General features: G+C 45.6%; 1 long non-coding RNA gene across 1 annotated transcript in view; it reads right to left on the bottom strand.

The window, feature by feature from the left end:
* The window catches only part of LOC147827081 (uncharacterized), a 101977-nt gene that overhangs the window by 11950 nt on the left and 70920 nt on the right, over positions 1-19107 (bottom strand). Inside the window, exons 4-6 of the long non-coding RNA XR_015453247.1 lie at positions 4899-5434; positions 2295-3318; positions 704-934 (exon numbers count right to left, since the gene is read on the bottom strand). This is a non-coding gene — a long non-coding RNA (uncharacterized LOC147827081). The remainder of the gene's footprint in view (positions 1-703; positions 935-2294; positions 3319-4898; positions 5435-19107) is intronic.

Raw genomic sequence — 19107 nt, forward strand, 5'->3', positions numbered from 1 at the left:
TAACAGCCCATCAGCTATGAACTCACCAACAGATTGACGACTGGATGAGGCTAGTACCTTCATCATCCTGTCACTGCCCAGAAGCCCACCAGCTGGCCTTTGAGGGACATTTTACTTTTTGTTTTGTGTGTGTGTGTATGTGTGTGTGTATCGGTGCCTTTTAGATAGACATAGTAGCATTCATCATCGGGAATTTGCACCTGTACATGATAGATCTTGCTTTTCTCCCCATTCCCCTCCCCTCCATTCCACCCCTCTTCCCTTCATTGACAAAAGCTTTGTTTCAGGCCCGGGGGTTGAGCTCAGGGATGCTACTGCCTGCCTCGCAAGCACAAGATCTCAGGTTGGATTCCCACCCCCCACCCCCGTACCAAAAAAATAAAAGCTTTGTTTCCATTTAACCTTCTGTTCTCTTTGTTCTTGTCCCTTCTTTCCTATCCCGCTCCCCGCTCCCTTTTTCCCCTTCTCATTTGAGGAACATTTTAGGTCTGATACATGGCACTGTTCTCCTGAGAAAAGTGATAGTCTGGCGTAAAATACTTTCTTCCAATACTAATTCATCTGTCTTTTCTGACAAATTTATATTACAATCATATCACAGGACCTAGAAGAATTATTTTAGATCCAAAATCTTGGACACAAAAATGCACACTAATCAGTGAACACATGAATGACAGGTTGCACACTGTTGGATTGTACACACCACACACCCACTCCGCAAAGTCAGAAGGAGGCCCTTCTGCTGCTGGATCGCCTCAGGACAACCACCTGGCATGGCTACCTTCATGTGTCACTTTGGCCCGGCCGTGAGATTCGCAGATATGTGATCAGACCTTCTGAGGTTTGTCTGAGGCTGCTTCTAGATGAGGTTAGCATGTGATTCGTGGACTGAATAAAGCAGAATGCCTTCCCGGGTGGTGGCAGAGTTGAAGGCCTAGAAAGAATACAGAGGCTTAGGAGAAATCTCTCCCTCCCTCCCTCCCTGCCTCTGTTTCTGGGAGGAGACATCAGTCAGTCTTCTACTTCCTATAGACTCAGTCTGCATCTTACACCATGGATTTTTCTGGTTCTCAGGTACAGATTCAGACTGGGACTATATCATTGTCTCTCCTCACTTAGACTTTGTATCTGCATGAGCTTATATTAATATGTGTCTCTATTTCTCTGGAGAATGCTAACTAATACAGAAACACAGGACATCATCCTACCTCCTACTCTCAGCACTATATCCAGAGCTGCCAGGAGATGATTTCTGGCTGATGACTACATCCCTGTCCTTGTTCCAGTCACAATTAAAGTGTGTTTGTCACTTTCACATTGCTGAGTCACACTACCTCACACTGCAGCTTAAAGGAGGAGAGGTCTGTTTTTGCTGATGCGTACTTCAGAAGTTTCAGTCCATGGCCAGAGGGCTCAAACACAGAAAGGCACTATGGAAGGCCTGCTGTGAAAGAGAGCTGCTCTTGTCATGGCGGCCAGGATGCACAGCAGAGAGGAGCAGGGTCGTGGAGCAGAGTCGTGAACACAACTGTCCAGGTGGTGTCTCCAGGGAAGAGCTCACACCTCCGCCCGAGACCCCTCCTCACCCCAAGGCAGCTCACACACAGGAGGCTTTGAGGGCCATGTTCCGGACCCTAACAAACAGTAAGTTTTCTCTCATTTTGGAATGTTTATTTTAAAATGGTACCATTTACCTGGTCCGTGCCCTGTTATGACTACTGAGTAACTGAATTTATGGTATGTCTACTACTAATATACTTGGATCCCACAGAGGAATTTATATGTGTTTCTTTAGTTTAATAAAATATTATGCATATGCTTTTTTATGTTTTTGGCAAAATTCCCATTACATTGGCTTGGTGCCATTAATGATTTTTTATTTTCTATTTTAATACAGGCTGTACTCCCTGGGATTTCTATCAGTAATGCAGGAAGACTTGGAGCAGGTTTTTAGAAGTAAAAGTTGTTATTTAAACTCTTCCACAATTTATAATTAAATGCATGGCAGTGAATGGTGATGCAGTACATTTAACAGATGTGGCAAGTTACAGTGGCAATGCTGAGGAAAAGACTTGTAATTCCATCCCTGGGTTTGGACCTCAGAAGATTGGCTAATTCTTCAGTCTCCAATTCCCATGGACATGGGACATGTCTGGGACATGCATGATCTAATAAAGGAACCAATGACCATGGGGCTGTCTCTCCAACATCCCAATATTAAAAATAAAGAGGTCCCTCCAAAGAATGTGGGGAGACATCAAAGAGGAGAGGCCATGAGCGTCCCCAGAACATACCCTTGAGCAGCAGCTCTCAGATTGCAGAAAAACAGGGCTTTGCTTGGGCCCCTTTCACCAGTTTGCATCCACCTTGCCCCATGCAGGAGCCTTTCTGCTGCCAACTGTCCAACATCCCCGCTGGTGCTATGCTGCACACCAAGCCTATTGCAACAGGGTGGCGCCATGTCGCCAACCAGCACCTGCTCTTCCCTTTTGCCTTGTGTCCCAAAGATCCAGAGAGAAGTCCTCACACTCTGATGCATGTAGTCTACAACTCCGATGGCCTCGTGGTGCTCCTGCAGGGGAGGCTCCCCTGCGTATCAAGCCCTGAGCCCATGTCAGACCCCACAATCACATAACACATATCTCCAGCGTCAGGCCCTGTCCCACATGCCAGACGAGCAGGTAATGAGACAGAGGCAGACCACAGAGATCAGCAGAGCAGATCATTTCTAGGCAGTGTCACAGGTGCTGGGAGGAATGTGATGCTGAAGGCTTCAAACAGAGTCCCTAACTCAGGCCTGCAGTTCAGAGAGGGTTTTCTGGAGTCAAACTTGAACTGAGTGTGAAAGAAGTTGGAAATGTAAGTGAGACACGAGGAAGGCTTCCTTACCTCTCATATAGTACCATCTTTAACTTCTAACATGCTTTCCCAAAGACGGCCCAATGATACAAATGCAGGCTCCAAAGCCACAGGGTACAGTGTCCTCACCACTGGAGTCTTCCCAGGTCATGACCACCCCATGACACAGCGCAGGGAGTCACCTACTTGACGAACTGGCCTCTCCACCTCTCCACCCATGCAACGCTCTCTCTGCAGCACCCTGCAAGGGCAGTGTGTCCCCGGTGCGCCAAGTGATGAAGCCTACAGAGGACTTCTCTGTCGGCGGTGGAGGCAGACACACTGAGCGAAGAGCTAGCTACCCAAACAGTTCTAGAAAGACGAGCACAACGATGTTGCATCCCGATTGTGAAGGTTTCTCTCCAATATTTCGTGAATAGTCACGGCACCCAATTTAGATTATCAGTTCCACAGCCTCTCCTGCACAGGAAGACAAAGGACTTCAGTTTCAAAATTTATAAATATTGAAAGTGGGATCTTCTCATTAAAATTGAGCGAGCATTTATGTGGTCATTAAATGTGATTGCCGCAAAATGATATATACAGCTAAAACTCCTTTAACCATTTAAGAGAAAATGTAGGCATCCCAAAAATCTTATCTTATAACATTAAGACCCCATTTTTTTCTTTTTCCATTTTAGCAAACCAATTAGAGCACTAGAGTAGGAGAAACATCCTAAGGAATAGTCTATAAGATCATGTAGTAATTGGGCCAACTTATAGTAGGTAACTGAGAAATGCCTAAAATTGTCATTTCTCCTGGTTAGGGCTGAATAGGAAAGAATGTGATTAATAAATAGCTTAAGCAGCAAACAGAAGGTACTTACAATGCACGAATGCTCCAGGGAGATGAGGTATCGAGAAAATCATTACAATAAAGTACAGGCAGGCGTTTTGCTTAAAGAGGCTAGAACAACTTTTCAAGACATCACATGAAGGAACTATTTAGGCTGCAATTGCTTATTAAGATTTCCTTTAAGTGGCCATTCAATTATAAGGTCACACGAGGTATGTTAAATAAGCTTCGACCAAGAATTTTTCAGGGTGCATGAAAATCCAGGGCCCTAAACCAGCCCAAGTGTCTGTCCCTCCTCCCAGCTTTTATCCAGAAGACAGCCCTGGGTGGCTTCTCACTCGCCTTCGGACATGGCCTTGTTCTGCAATTCCATAGCCCGTTTTCGTTAAGCTGCTCAGAAAGCACACTTCAGTGTTGTGTAAGTGCCGTTCTTCAAGAGCACAGTAAAGCCTTCGAAAGGGACAGACCCCTGGCAGAGAAACTGGATCCTCCCAATGGCAGTGGCTAAATTGTAAAGCTCAGGCTGAGTCCACCGTGGGCTCCCTTCAGTCACTCTTCCTACCCCTAGTTCCTCTTCAAACAATTCAGTAGAAGACGTCTGCTGGTTTGGAGTACCAGGAAGCTTTGCCCTCTTTTCCCGGAAACAACACCCCCTGCTTTGCAGAACTGCCTCTCCCGGCCTCCTGACTGCACACAGGGGCTTTCCAGCCACCACAGTGCATTCCCGAAGCAGAGCCTCACAACACGGGTATCATCTGAGATGTCCCAGTCACAATGATGAGCACAGGGATGTTGCTGTGCCCCAAGCCATACCCATCAGGTGTTCTCCTTAGTGGAGGATGTGCAAAGCTCAGAGGATGGCAGCCTGGAGCTGCCATCTTACTCACTGCCCTCACAACCACATGGCTGAGGAGTCCTGACTGCTGACTCCTTCTCCCTGTTTCCTCCTGTCCTGTTCCAGTGGTGGTGAATGTGTGCCACAGCTGACTGTTAGTTCTCATTGAAAACTCTAGAAGGTTTGCCAGGACTGCCCTCATCTAATCCTGCACTTCCTTCCCTCACAGCTTTGCTATTGAATCCCTGACCAGCAATCTTTACCTGACACCTGTTTACAAGGTCAATTTCCCTAACTAGAGTCAGCTGTGGTCCCACCCCCAAAGCAATACGTGTGTACAAAGAAAAATGAAAACCTGAGATGACAAACCATGACACCTGGGGAGCAATCAGAAGAGTAGAGGATGCTCGTCCTCAAAGAAGAAGACATGATGGTTGGCTGTGAAGATCTTCAGTTCCAGTTCCATGGATTTAGCTCAGTGGTTCTGCCGCTTGCCTGGCAAGCACAAGGACTGGAGTTCGATCCCCGGTACCAAAAAAAAAACGATCTTCAGTTCCGTCATATTCTATTAGGTTGACGCTTATCTGAGTCGATCTTGAATCACAGAATAAACAAGTGGATTATAAAAATTAAAACATCTTTACAAGAATGCATCTATTGCTTTACCTGTGCACAGGTGTTACTGGGCATCCACGCTGGGCCTGGAGCTGGAAGATGGGGCCTGAGGTAGAGAGCAACCCTGCTGCTCCAGAGCCAGCAACAGAGACAGAGATGACAGAGCCAATGTTGCACTCATGGTTTTCATTTGGGTCCACAAGGCCAGAGATCAGTGAGACCCGAAACACTGATAAGAATAAGTCATTCTCTTTAGTAGAGTCTCATATTGTTAGGAGTCCTGGTTTCATCTGAAAAGCAGGAAGATTAGGGAGGGACCCATTATTGGCAAGGAAGGCTGACTTAGCCAGTGTCTCGGTCACTGTCTCATTGCTGGGACAAAGCACCTGGCATCTCAATGTAAAGGAGGACAGATTTATTTGGGCTGACAGTTTCAGAGGTCCCAGTCAATGGTCGGTGGGGTCCAAGGCAGATAGGACATGGTGGAAAGGCCTGGACAGAGGAAAGCTGGTCCCATGACGGTGGTCAGGAAGCGGAGAGAGAAGGAGAACTGGAGAGGGATATACACCCTTCACGGTCACACCCCCAGCAACCCACCTCTGCCGGCCCCACCTCCCCCCTAACAGCACTCAGCTGCTGAGCACATCTGAGGGTGAGTCCGCTCATGAGTGGATTCCACTCCCACAATCCAGTCACCTTCCAAAATCCCTGTGTCTGAGCACAGGAGAATTTGACAGGGCATTCTAGATCAAAGCCTAACAGCCAGAGTCACCAGAATAGAAAAAATGCTTGAACTCTAGTGCAGATGCTGGGGGTGGAGGGGAACGGATGGAGAGAAGGAAGGTGAGGGAGAAAGAAAAGAATGGTAACTCTGCTAAAATTTGGAGATTATTTTGTTTCCTAGAGAAAAAGATAAATATATCAATAACTAGACTTTTAAAAACCAGAATATATTGCATGCTTTCCATAGATGCTGACAGGGAACCTGTGACTGAAGTATAGAATGTAGATTAGTTATTCAGGCATTTTTATTATGGTTTCACTGTATACACTTAAGACAAGCCTTCTTTAAAATGCAATAACTGTAGTTTTTCTAAATGAAAGGCCTTCAAAAAATGAACTCAGGTTAAGCCAGGTTTGTAGAGTCATTACAATCACTGTCATAAGGATGAATTAAGAAGGTTGTTCTGTTCTCCAATTTAATAACACTTCTGACTGCCTTGTAAATTGTGTGATATATGGTAATTTGGCATCCAGGATTTGATTGGCTTGCTCCTCCAACCCTTCCTCATAAATTAATGTCATCATGAACACAGACAGGCTCTTTCCTTATTTCTCTGGATCCTTCTAAAACAGCGATTAACCCTTACTTGCCTCCAAGACTATTAATCTAACCAAAAGAAAGAAAACCTATGGCAATCGAAAGACTCATGAATATCTTTAATAGTGAATCTGCCTAGTTGCAGACACTTCAGAAAATACTTGCTTTCTTCTCAAATAGTTCAGAGGGCGAGTTTTTATTACACTATCCATGCACTAAGTTTGATTGTGGTTCATAATTATATGCATCCTCCCTAAATTCTAGCAAAGCTCTGTATCTGCTTGGGGAGAAAAATGCTTTGTAGGAAAGAATTCCACAGATCTGTAGGTTTTCATGGAAATGCTTGAATGGAGTGATGCGAGACGCAGACACTGTGGCAGTGATTCTAACACCATGGGCTGGGAGGAGCACAGAGGGCTACAGTTGGACCCTGGGGAATGCCCAGTGCCACCTCTGTGAGCTCAGTGACCTCGCATCAGTCTCTGGGGTCTCAGACACAGAGGACATATTGCCAGGCCAAAATGTGTTCACTGGAGCAGGGACAAGCAGTATATTACTGGACGCAAAGAAAGAAAAAAGTAGGAATGAGAATTTCCTGTCTGAAGAAAGAAGTAAGGTTTAGAATGGTCGAAGCATAAGGAACAAGGGGAAGAAACTGGAAGATATGGCCAAAGAGGTACAAAACAGTCACACAAAGACAAGCTGCATAAACCATCTGCTTAGATTTCGGCCTAATAGCAACTTCTGAGCAGGGAAGTTTCCCGAGAAAGAGGTACACGATCAGACTTCGCGCAGTTTTAAGGCCGCCGCTAACTAGAGAGGTAAGAGTTGGTTTGCATGGGGCAGACCTGGAAGTTTGGAGCTCAGTTTGACTTCACCTGTAATCTGAGTGGTGAGAAATGATGGTCACTTGGCCTTGGAAACTTACAGAAGACACAGAAAGAAATTCTTAGACTTATAAAGCACTTAAGAGGCAGGTGCAATAGGATCAAATGATCCGTAGGATGTGATAAGTGTTGGAGAACAAAGTGTCTGTGGTGAAACCCATATTTCTGGCTTGGGCAAATTGATGGGCCACTCACTAAGATGGAAGCAAATTTGTGAAGGGGGACATTAAGGGTTCCGGGATGGCTGTGTTAAGGTTGAGAATTTCCCTGTGGAATTCCTAAGGGCAATGTTTAGTAGACAGTAGGATACATGGACACAAAACATAGGCAAGTTCAGGACTCCTAGGACAAATGGCTTTTCAGAGCACATAGTCTAAAAGAAGGGACACTGACTAAGGCAATGCGTCATTGGGGCCGTAAATATGGAACTGAAACTAACATGAAAGAGAGAGAAAGTAGGTATCCAAGTGTAAGAGTCGGAAATGGCTTCATAGAGGATAGAATTTCTTATTAGAGACAGAGTGAGCTGTTTCAAATTGGGGATGCCTAAAAGAAGCACATGAGAAAAACTTACGCTATGGTTTATGGTCTGTTTGTGGGTACCCAGTCGGGAAGGTATTAGGAAAGAGGGTGGAGACAATGTTTTGAGAGAACTGACCTTCAGGCGAGGAAACTGAACTTCATTCTACAAGGGTTACAGATTTTTAGGAGCTGTTTGAATGGGGAATGGTGGCTTTTGTGAATTTCATAGACTATGTCTCATGCAGCTAAGCCTTTATGAAGAAAGTGGGATTCGAGAAGCTCAAAAAGAGCCCTGATTATGATCCTAGCTTTGGCCCTCAGCAGCAGTGTGATTGAGTTAGTTGCCACTTCCTTGGGCTTAAAGTAGACAGCACTATATCCAGTTCTCAAGAACTCTGTGAAGGTTAGAGGTCATAGGTTAAAGGAACCTGCTGCAGAGAAGACAACAGTCACAAAGAAATGTGTTTAATGGTGGCTGTGGTGGCTGTAGCTCTGTTGTCACCTATACCTTGGCCAGGCTAAATAGGGTTTAGCACAAACAACATCCATTTTTGCTAGGAAAGGTAGGCCCAGCTGGAAAGAACCATATTTCTTCTGCAAACGAGCATGACATGACTACTTCCTGCTAGGCAGGAGAGATGTCTAAGGACTAGGAGACAGAGTTTCAGTTGTTCATCAGTTTGTGCTATTCCCTGTTTCACACAAACCTGTAAACAACAGAAATGGCCTACGAATTAGTGACTGAGGGCCCACCATCTAAGAAATTTTCAAAAGAACCCAAAGAATCGTGAATCTGAATTGGGGATGGGACCCAGAAATAGGTATTTAAATAACTTCTCCCAGACTTCTCCCAGATGCATGATGATGCATAATATTGAAATGGAGGACTCAGACCTGGGGGCAACTATTTGCTATGTATCAGAGATCCTGTGTACCCTGCCCGTAGCGGGTTAACAAGGCAAGAATGACCAAGTGCACCCTGATCGAGAAGGCCTGGTGCAACAGGATGGTGTTCCACTTCTTAGAGGGTAATGACACACTCTGCTTCTTGAGATGGTGAGAATAGTGAAGGCTTCCACTCAGACTTTTGCCCAAGAGCATCCAACAACTGAGAATGGTAAAATAGGATATTCCAGTGAGAAGAGCCATACCTTCAGAGTAGTCAGGAGAACAGAAGACAACCACAAGTATTACCATTAATTGTCAGGCTGTTGCCCCACTTATAAGCTAACAAGTTAACCTGCCAGTTTCATAGATGCTTTCTTAATTCAGAGATGAAAGACGGTTACAGTAACAGCAGTAGGCAGAGCATCGGGAAAGTCATTAAGCCCCAGTGGCCCTGGGGAAGCATAGGTGGGCCTAAGGGATGTGCAGAAAACAAGATCTTGTGTATCCACCCTGTACTGGGCTCCAGGATAAGAAAGGCATTGTAAGCCTGGGAAACATACCTCTCTAAGCACTGTGCAAGAAAGCCTGCTCTTGATCATGCAAGAGACATTACCTCATCAGTCAGGGTTTTGCTGCAAACAAACCTTGAGAAATAGTGCAGATATGGGGTGGCCAGGGCCTTATCCACTTGGCATATCCAGTAAGAGCTATAGGGGCACACGAGGCCCATGGAGGAATGTGCCCCAAAGCTAAGCCCTGTCCCACAGGGACGTCCAATTCATTCTTTGCCTCTGAAATGAGGAGTCTTGTTCTAAAGTCTAAAGAGGACCTTAATGCTCACTAGTCTGTGATAACCAAGGGTCAAACCGAGAGAGAGAGAGAGAGAGAGAGAGAGAGAGAGAGGTGATTTAGGTCCTGATCAGAGTTGTCCATGACTTTATAATAATGAAATCAGAATATTACAGCCCTGGGGAAGAAACTTCTGTTAATTCTCTAGGAGTTCACAATCGACCACATAAATCAGAGTAATATGGTAAATTGTATTAAGCACAGTGACACATGTGGAGTTCCATTAAATCTTCTGTTCTCCCTGGGGAATGGAAGAAAGGCCTATGTGATCTAGCAATATCAAATTACCTGCTATTTTTTAATATTGCACATCTTAAAGTCATATCTGTGGTTGTTTTGTGAAAAGTGAGCTGATGAATAATTTAGAATAGTTTCTTAGCACCTCTCCCTGCATATAAAAAATGTAATCTGACTTAATTGTATGTTGCCATGATAACGTTAAGAAAGTCCCCCAGGAGTAAGGGGGACATGGCCGGCTTAATGAAAAGTCAAAGGACATTACTGGAATTCATATGAACTGTGTTTGTCGTGCTGGCAGTGTGTGTGTTCTGGGCCACAGTGCTAGCCTCCCTCTCCTGAGAGCATGGCTTGTGAGCAGTGTCTATGGTGGCTCGCCTTCACTTAAAGAGCTAATTAACTGCTTATCATGAATTTCACATTTGGAAATCAAGAGGCTTATGGAAATCCTTTGGAAACATAAGTTGGGATTCATGCAAATTCATTGTTCATTGCAGTCAGCACTCTTTTGATAGTGGTAGTTTTTGTTGTTTTTGTTGCTGTTGTACTGTTGATGGCTGTTATTGCCATTGATGATGTTGTCGTTGTTGTTGAATTCCTGGAACATCCACAACATTGATAGCCATCCCAGGCACTGAGACTCTGTGCCTACATAACGACAAAGTGAGTGCCTGGAGGGAAAAACATTCTGGAGAAGCAAGAATTACCAAGGCAAATATGTCTGTATCTATTTGTACGAAGAAAACCTCCACAGAGGGCTGGCAAGAGCACAGAAAGATGAGGTTCCACGTATATTTACAGGGCGAGAACCAGGTGCTATAAAAGTCAGAGTCAGCAACCTTGAAAAGAATTAGAAAGTAGGGTCAGACGGTTCAAGTCATCAAGTTCAACAAGTAAGCAAGAGAGAAAGAAACGGCCAGAGACCACTGGGCAGTGGCAACCCATGGCCTTGCGTAGCTCTCTCAGGGACATGCGGTTTTACTCCCTGCACATATGTAACTTAGGGCCCTCCCTCCTCTCTCAGTGGTAAGCGACTTTGCACAAGCACTGTCCTTTACCACATAAACCTCAGTAAGCCTTGAAGACCACTCCAACCTAGCTTTGACATCTCCGCTCACTTTCCCCTTCCATCCCGAACATGCACAGCTCACATGCCAGCCTTGCTTCCCTGCACCTGCCACAGCCACTTCCTCACTGCTCCTTCTTCTGCTCATTCCTTTCCCTTCTGTCTCCTCCTCACCCGGGCCATCCAGCAGACCTCAGTTGCTGCCTCCCCTAGGAAACCTCCCTCAACTTCTGATTGCCCTTTCCTTCCTCGGAATTCCTTATTTCTTCACCTGTGTTCTCATGAATCTTTCTGACTGTCTGTATTATAATACTCATACTTTTCATTCTCAGCTTGGGTATGTGTGTCACAAACTAGCTCCCTAGATTGAGTTATTCTTTGAGGTCAGAATCCACCTTCTTTCTTCCATCTATACGAGACTAAGGACAGAGCCTAAACTTAGCAAACACCTCATAAAGCTACCCTAAATATTGTAAATTGACTCAAAGTGGATGCTAACTATCCTGCGATGGGGGGATCACACTGAGTCTCTTAGAAAGCTGCAGTATTAAATTCCAGAGAAAGGTGTGCTCCTCAGCCTGAGAACTCTGAAGCCTCCCAAGGGGATGAGGACAGCACAGCACAGGCCTCTGTCCTGCTGCCCACACCGGGGTCGGTGTGTCACAGGCACTAAAGGGTGGAAGAACATAGAAGGTCTGAGAAGCTCAGATACCAGGCTCCAGAGAGAAGATGTCTCATAAGGCATGAGAATCTTGGATACCAGCCCCAGGCCAGCTCTGTCACAGTCACAGCTCCTCACCTGGGACTTCCCCGCAGGAAAAAGGCAGTCAGTCCATCACAGTGATATGCACTGACACATGCGGCCGAAGCACATGCCTTCTTCTTAAACATCATGTGTTTGTTCCCACCTGTGTTTGGAGCCCTTAAACATCTAAACCTTGCCAGGTGGAAATCACAGTAAGTCTCTACTTAGCCTTCACAGATGGCACAGGCATCTTGAATTGGGTAGAGAAAAAAATAAAAGACTTGCCACCCAATTGCTCACAAGACAAAAGCTCCATCCAAATCAAGGCTTCACTCGAGCTACAGGTCTGCTTGGTTACTGACCTTATTAGTCTGCACTACAGCAGCAAGAGCGGTGCTCTTTCCAGAAGAAGACAGCATGACAGACTTAGAGGAAATAAGAGTCCAGACGGACTTCGGATGTTGGTTTAAGAATCTTTGCATGGGTGATGGAATCCAGACAAGGCAACAATTCCAGTATATTCAAAATGGATCCGATTTGATTTGAATACTGGAAACCAAAGAGGAGTCCAAAAAAGACAGAAGAATGTTCAGTTGGACAGGGAATTGGGAAGAGAGAGAAAGGTATATAGATTTTAGTTGGAGAATTCTAACTCCGGGTCAGGGTTTTGGGGTTGCCTCGTGATGGTGAAGACCTGGGTACTGGGGTGCCATGGGTAGGGTTAGGGCCCTGGGGCAAACGAAATCACTCCAATGCTAGCATGCTAGATAATTGCTGACACCGAAGAGAAGCAAAAAGCAAGGGCAAAATATGGATTTGGGTAATTAATTAATAATTAAAGAAGGATGCAATTGGTTTTGGAGGCAGTAGAAGAAGAAGATATGGTGGTAGGAATAAAAGAGTAAATACAAAGCATGAATTAGGAGTTATAGAAAAAAGTGAAGAGACATCGGTTCCTTTGGAACCCTGTCACCCTATTCGAATGCAAACATCCTTGAGAAAAAGTCACGCTTTTAAATGATAGCAGTCTTTACCTTCACGGAGAAACTTTCATACTGAGTTTTGACCATGGAGTTCGACTGGGGATTGAGAAACGGGCTGGGAGTGCAGCTGGAGCCTGTAGGAGACAGGGAGAGCCGGGGAGCGGGAGACCGCAGACACGCAGGTGTCGCCCTTTCACCAGGCGCTATCAAAGGAAGACAGGGCCGAGCAAACAGGATGTATCTGAAGCGCACAGCCCTGGATGGAACAGAGAGGGAGACAAACTCCTAGGCGTCCAGGTTTTCTGTAACAGAGAGGAATGGAGAATGGGGTCCCCGAGCCCACCTTGCCACATTAGGAACCAACTGCTATGTGCAGATGTCCCTGACCGAGCAAAAGGCGCAACATGTGAATGGAAGATGGTCCTGTTGCCCCTGGCTGTCCACCAGAGTTAGGGTGTGACAGCAGCCAGGAGCTACGGTTGTGCCCTGAGCAGTGACCAGGCACGTCTCACCATGGTGAATGGCCTCAAGGAAGGACCCAGTGTACGGGCCCAGCCCTTGGACACCACCGTCCTTTGTCCACCGAGCACCACTTGGCTCATGACAGACTTTGAGCAGGCTATGGGCCCTGCTGGATCCAGCTTCCTTGGACAGCTCCAGCAATGAGGAAACTTTGAAGCTCTCTGACACGCACTCCTGCCCTGGCTATCCACAGGCTCTCAAGCCCCAGAGAAGGTGGACTTACGCAGAGCCTCATCTGCTCTGTGGCCCCAGGACTTTGCAGCCTTAGAATCCAGCTCCCACCTGCTCTCCTTAGACACCAGGATGCCAACCCACACCTGTCGTCCTCTTGCAGCAGTGACTGTTTGGAGACAAGGTTTCCGCCATCCATCTGCTCCGGTGTCACACGCAGGAGCAGCAGTAACGGAAGTGGGGAGAGGCCCAGCCCTGTGGAGACCCCAGGCCAAGGACTGGGTCCTAATCTGCTTCCACTGATGAGTTCCATCCTTCGGTTCCTGGGAAAGTGCATTTTACTCATTTCTGGCTAGTTTTGCTACAAAGACTTCCTTCCCAACAAAGGCCTTTAGACCTTCGTGTTGGGAGCCATTCTCAATGGTTTGTTCAGTCTCTTTATCTGTTCAAAGGTGTTTAACAAGCTGTCTTTAAAAAATATATCTCTTTACTTTGCAGGGATTTAACCCAGGCCTTCATGTTGGGATACATTCCATGCCCTTTCTAATTTTTAATTTTGAGAGAGGGTCTTCACAAATCACTAAGTTGCCCAGGTTGGGTTCCAACTGATCCTAATGCCTCAGCCTTCTAGAGTGCTGGGATTATAGGCAGTTCCACAATGCTCAGCCTCTATTTCATTACTATTTTTCTATTAACACAAGTCCCACTATTGCATCAGAAACCACTCTTTCCTAAATAGGAGGGTCAGAGAAGAAAGGAGAAATTCGAAGCTGACAAATGAAAATTTCTACAGGATTTTAGTTCATGGTCTAACTGCCCCTCAAAGTCTCGCTGTTTTCAAGGTAGGACCTTTTTAGTATTGTAAAAACCTGAGGAATCGGGTATGTTTGGATTGGCAAACAGTACTCTTGTGAGCTCATGGAAATGATGAAAAATAAATAAATAGCCCTCTCTGGTGGCAGGTGTGAAGCCTTCATTTCTCCCTAGCACTTCAAGTTGGATTTGAATGTGAGAGCTGGGTAGAGTGACAAGTCATAACAACAGTGATAAAGTCGAATAACATCACTGCGTGTTTACAAATTCTCTGAAGTAGATATGATAATCCTCTTCACTTCTAGATGAGGAAATAAGCTCATGGAGATTTGATGGTTTTTGCAAATTTGCACAGAGCATAGCGACCCGTCCTGCGTCAGAGGCCATATCTCTGAGATCCACAGCCTGGTTCCTTCCCAGGATGTTATCCTAGCTCTTTTCTTTCCCCTTTGATCAACAACCAAATCCTTCTGTAATCAGTCTTCGGCAAGGGCTCCCTTGTCTCAGACAGGCTGAGTGCAGGCTGCTGAGAGAGCACTTCTGATGCCAAGTATACGTGTCCATCACTATGTGTTTGCATTCGAAAAATCTTGACAACATGACTAGTCTTGCTACAAACGCAGCTTGTGATCTAAGTAATGGCCAGAATCAAGGTTTCCTGCCCAGGAAATGTTTAAACATAGAGTTGGAAATCCCTTGTCTCATCTACTCTTAGGGTCGCTCTGAATCCAGGAGCAAAAAAATCACCTCTTGATAACTGTTTGAAACAGCTGCAGTCTGTGCTTGCTGAACTAACGCAGGTGGTTTTCAGCCGGACCTCAGACTGAAGACGACAGAGTGGGGGTAAAGCCACCTCTATCCATCCCTCTGTAAAAGGACGTGCAGACTGCTTCAAAGATTTAGCTACTATGAATTGTGAGGAATGGATAAAGGAAAGGTGGTATTTATACACATTGGAGTACTACTCTGCCATAAAGGATAAAGTTGAGTCATTTGTAGGAAAATGGATGCATCTTGCCATCATAATGTTAATGAAATAAATCAGACCCACAATGTTAAATATCACATGGTTACTCTTATATGAGAAACCACAAATATAAATAAAAAGCAAATGAAAGATAGATAATAGGGAGTGGGGAAATAGATCTTTTTCAAATGGGAAGGAAATCAAGAATTGGAGGGTGGGGTGGAGGGAGGAAAGGGGATGAAAAAGGAATTAAGATGAGTTACACATGTGTACCACACTCGCCATGAGGAATGTGGACATTATATAATGCAAACAAGTACTGATGAAAAATAAAAACTGGGAAAAAGCCTCTCGTTTTGGTCTGCAGTGTCTCCCACATGCCCATACGCTAAGGGCTTGGTGCCCGGCCCGTGGAGCTGTCGAGGGATGGCACAAACCGGAAGAGGCAGAGCCTCCGTATGCTGGTGCTGTATGCACGGAAGGGACTCGGGGAACCGGGACTCCTCTCCCTCTTTTGCATCCTGGCCATGGCGCGATTGGCTTTGCCTGCCAGATGCTTCATGCCATGGTGTGTATCTGCCACAGGCCCAAAGGCAATGCGTGAGTCAATCATGGACTGGAACTGATTATCCCAGGTCACTGTTATGGTAAGGGAGAGGTGACTCGCACACCCACTTTATATCGAAACAGAGCCACCCAGGAATGTTGGCCCCTCACTGAGGAGCTGCAGTGAGTGACACATATCACTTGACCCCTGCGCCTCAGTTTCCTTATCTGTAAAATAATGAAATAATACCTTCCTTAGGGTAACCTGAAGATTAAAGAAGATAGTACAGGTAATATGCTGGACACATATTAGGCATTAATAAACATTAATATCCTTTACTTCTTTACCTCTTCCAAAATAAACTTCAAGGAGATGACTGATTTATTACTAAATTAATATAATACCTATAGCATTTAAAGTTTACACCAAATAACTTGCATTTGATCTATTAAACTGAAGCAGAATGTAAATCCATAAAAGTTTTTCAGTGCACTGGAATATTTATATTTTCAGTTATCATTCAAATGCATAACAGAGGCCACACGAGTCCTCTTCCAGGTCAACACTTAGAAGGGTAACCTTGAAGAAATGGCCCAAGGGGACCCTTTTGTAAGCCACACCCAGTTCTAGTTAGTGTCAAAGTAGTGAAATTAATTACAAAATCGCAAACAATTATCTGAAATGGAATGGAATGAAGCCTTATCAGAGTATATCCCGCAGAGTGAGATGATTACTTCATAAAACATCGCCTTCATTTTTATAAATACATATATGTCTCTAGACTCACATGTGTAGTAGGTAGCACCATCAAACATATTCCTCACAGTGGATCCCGATGCCACTACTCCTAACGGTACTCCCAAGGCTCCGGAGGCAGGTCTTTCTCAATGACAAGCAGTTTCCAGAAATACTGATCTTGGTCTAGGTGATGCCTCCTGGCAGCACTTTGTATATCCATGCTCTGCACATGAGAATTGGGTTCAGCTTTTGCCTGGGATATTCCACTCTGACATCTTTAACTTTGTCCACAGAGCTGCTCCATCCAGAGACAAAGATCAGTGGTCACAAAATGGCAGAGGAAGTGGATAAAGCGATGGTTTAATTCTACTTGCAAAGAGCACAGGATAGGCACAGCCTTGGTCCCCTGTTCAGCACTGTGCTCATCTACATTTCAGGGACCATCACGAACTCCATCAACCTCATCATCCTCCACAGCTCTCGGCTCATGACGGACCCACAGAAGGGAAGGAACGGGGAGGGTTTCTTTGGAATAAAAACTGAGGCATCTGGTCTCTAGAGATTGAGCCGCCTAATCAGACAATGCTCTTCCCTCCTTGTACCACAAAGGCAAGAGGACTATGCCTTTAAAGAATAAGAACCTCATTCTTGGGCACTTGTTAATATAATTTATCTTCTTCTAAGATTTCCTTTTTGTTCAGTCCTGCTTGTCCTCTTCTATCACATCCTCCTTCAGAAATCTGGGGCTAAAATGTGATCTATGTGGTTTTCTGCTCAATCACTTCTAGAAGTATCATATATGTGCATGTTTTTTCCCTAAGGGATGCATTTAATTCCAGACCTCAATATAGATCGATTGGTTTTAGTTAGCTTTATAGAGACAATTCCTGAGAGAGACCATCAGAACTGAGAGCGAATGTGTTCATATAATCAGGGCTCCTAAGAAAAAGCAGTTTGACAGATTAGAAATTGTATCTCTGTGTGGATACTGCCCAAGCTGTCAAACCCTCTTCCTAAAGTGACAGCAGGCTCCTCAAACTTCAGGGCCGCTCTCTCTTCTCGTCACATTATGAAAAGCCAGCCTGGAGCTATATCTGGACCTTTTCTGTCAAAGAGGACTAAGGAAGAAGTAACGCTTCCCACTTAGTTTCCAGCAACTGTAGACGATGCTTCTAGACACCACTCCAGCACTCCCATTTCACAGGGCAGAAGCTGAGGGATACAGCAGATAGGCAGCTGAACCTACCCTTCTAAGAAAATTGGTCTCTGCTCTCCCTAGGAATAGCGGCAATGTTTCTGGGCCCCAAATTTGTCTCAGTTAGGAAAAGCCACCAGCCCCCAGGTCTTTATATTAGCTTGAAACATGAAACTGCCAATGAGGAAAGCCCAGCAGCAAGGGCAGGGGGGCCTGCTCTGGAGTAGCGGAGCATGTGTGCAGGCTGATCCATTCAGCTTTCCTCTCGCCACACATTACAGACCCTCGTGAGAAACTAGCCACACACCCAGCGAGAAACCACAGACCAACACTGAGTGAACAAAACAGATATTTAGTGCCTACAGATAATATCCCACTCCAGCATCAGTGAGAGCTTGGCCAGGGAGGGCATCGCCTAGGAAACCATCAGATAGCACCAGGAGAGACAGGCTTAACATAAAAAGAGCTGCAGGGGAAACAACGCACGTTAGCTAGGAACGAACTGTGTGTCATAATGCAGCAGTCATCTCTTGTACAATAAATAGGCCTGTATTGCTCACACGGACTCATCTGTGCGCTGAGTACAGAACCTTGTGCTCCCCAGCATTCTGGAGGGTGGCATCTCCACTCACCAAGGCAGCTGGAAGAAGCAGACTCTTTCCTAGCCAATGCTGGGCACTGGGGACAGCAGCAACGATCATCACCTGGGCCGAAGAGAAAGCATGACCCTGGTTTGGAGGGTGGCCAGGCTCTCCTCCTGCAGTGACCTGCAGGGGGCGTACGTGGTCATGGTCAGCGGGGCGGCCGCTGCTGGCAGAGCACCAAAGTCTTCACACTCTTCTCTCTCTCTCTTTCTCCACTGTCCAGGACCTTCCCTTTCCCTTTCACGTCTTCCTACACACACGCACACACACACGCCTTACAGGGATATGTTCCATTCTTTTCCTCCATTGGGAGAGTAGCTTTCAAAAATGTGAGCTCCTTTTAGGACATGTCTTTGTCTGCCTGTTGGTCAAAAAGCATGGAGGAAGTGCCTACTGCTCCTAAGCAGGGGCCAGCCGAGCGCCTCCCCAGCCCCCGGCCCTCCACCCATGCCCAGGGAGCAAACCTAGGACCTGCAGAGTTAGTCCTTTCGCTGATGACTGTGGAAGCTCTTCGTTGCTTAGCAACACGTGGTAATAGCACAATCATAAGTAAATATACTTCAGAATAGTTTTGTGAATCTTGTCATTTAGCCATTTAAAAAAATAAAAGCTTCCTTGAATAATCGGAGGATTTGACATGTGTTTCTGGGCTGCTGTTGTTCTTTGGTGGACACGCTGCTCGTGTCTGGTGAGGGACATATTTCTTCCAAAATGCTTTTCTTGCAGAGAAGTTCTCTTTGGAGAAAGTGCACATGAGCTCGCACTAGTAATCAAAGATATTAAGTTGTCGTAGCTGCAACCAACCATACAGGGCTTTGCCCCAGAGTTTGGCTCTGTTCCAATGGCCTAAGTCTATTGAGACTTATCT

The sequence above is a fragment of the Heterocephalus glaber genome, unplaced genomic scaffold (assembly GCF_053883595.1).
Source record: "Heterocephalus glaber isolate CG9 unplaced genomic scaffold, H.glaber_assembly_v1.0 deba00001457, whole genome shotgun sequence".
Classification (NCBI taxonomy): Eukaryota; Metazoa; Chordata; class Mammalia; order Rodentia; family Bathyergidae; genus Heterocephalus; species Heterocephalus glaber.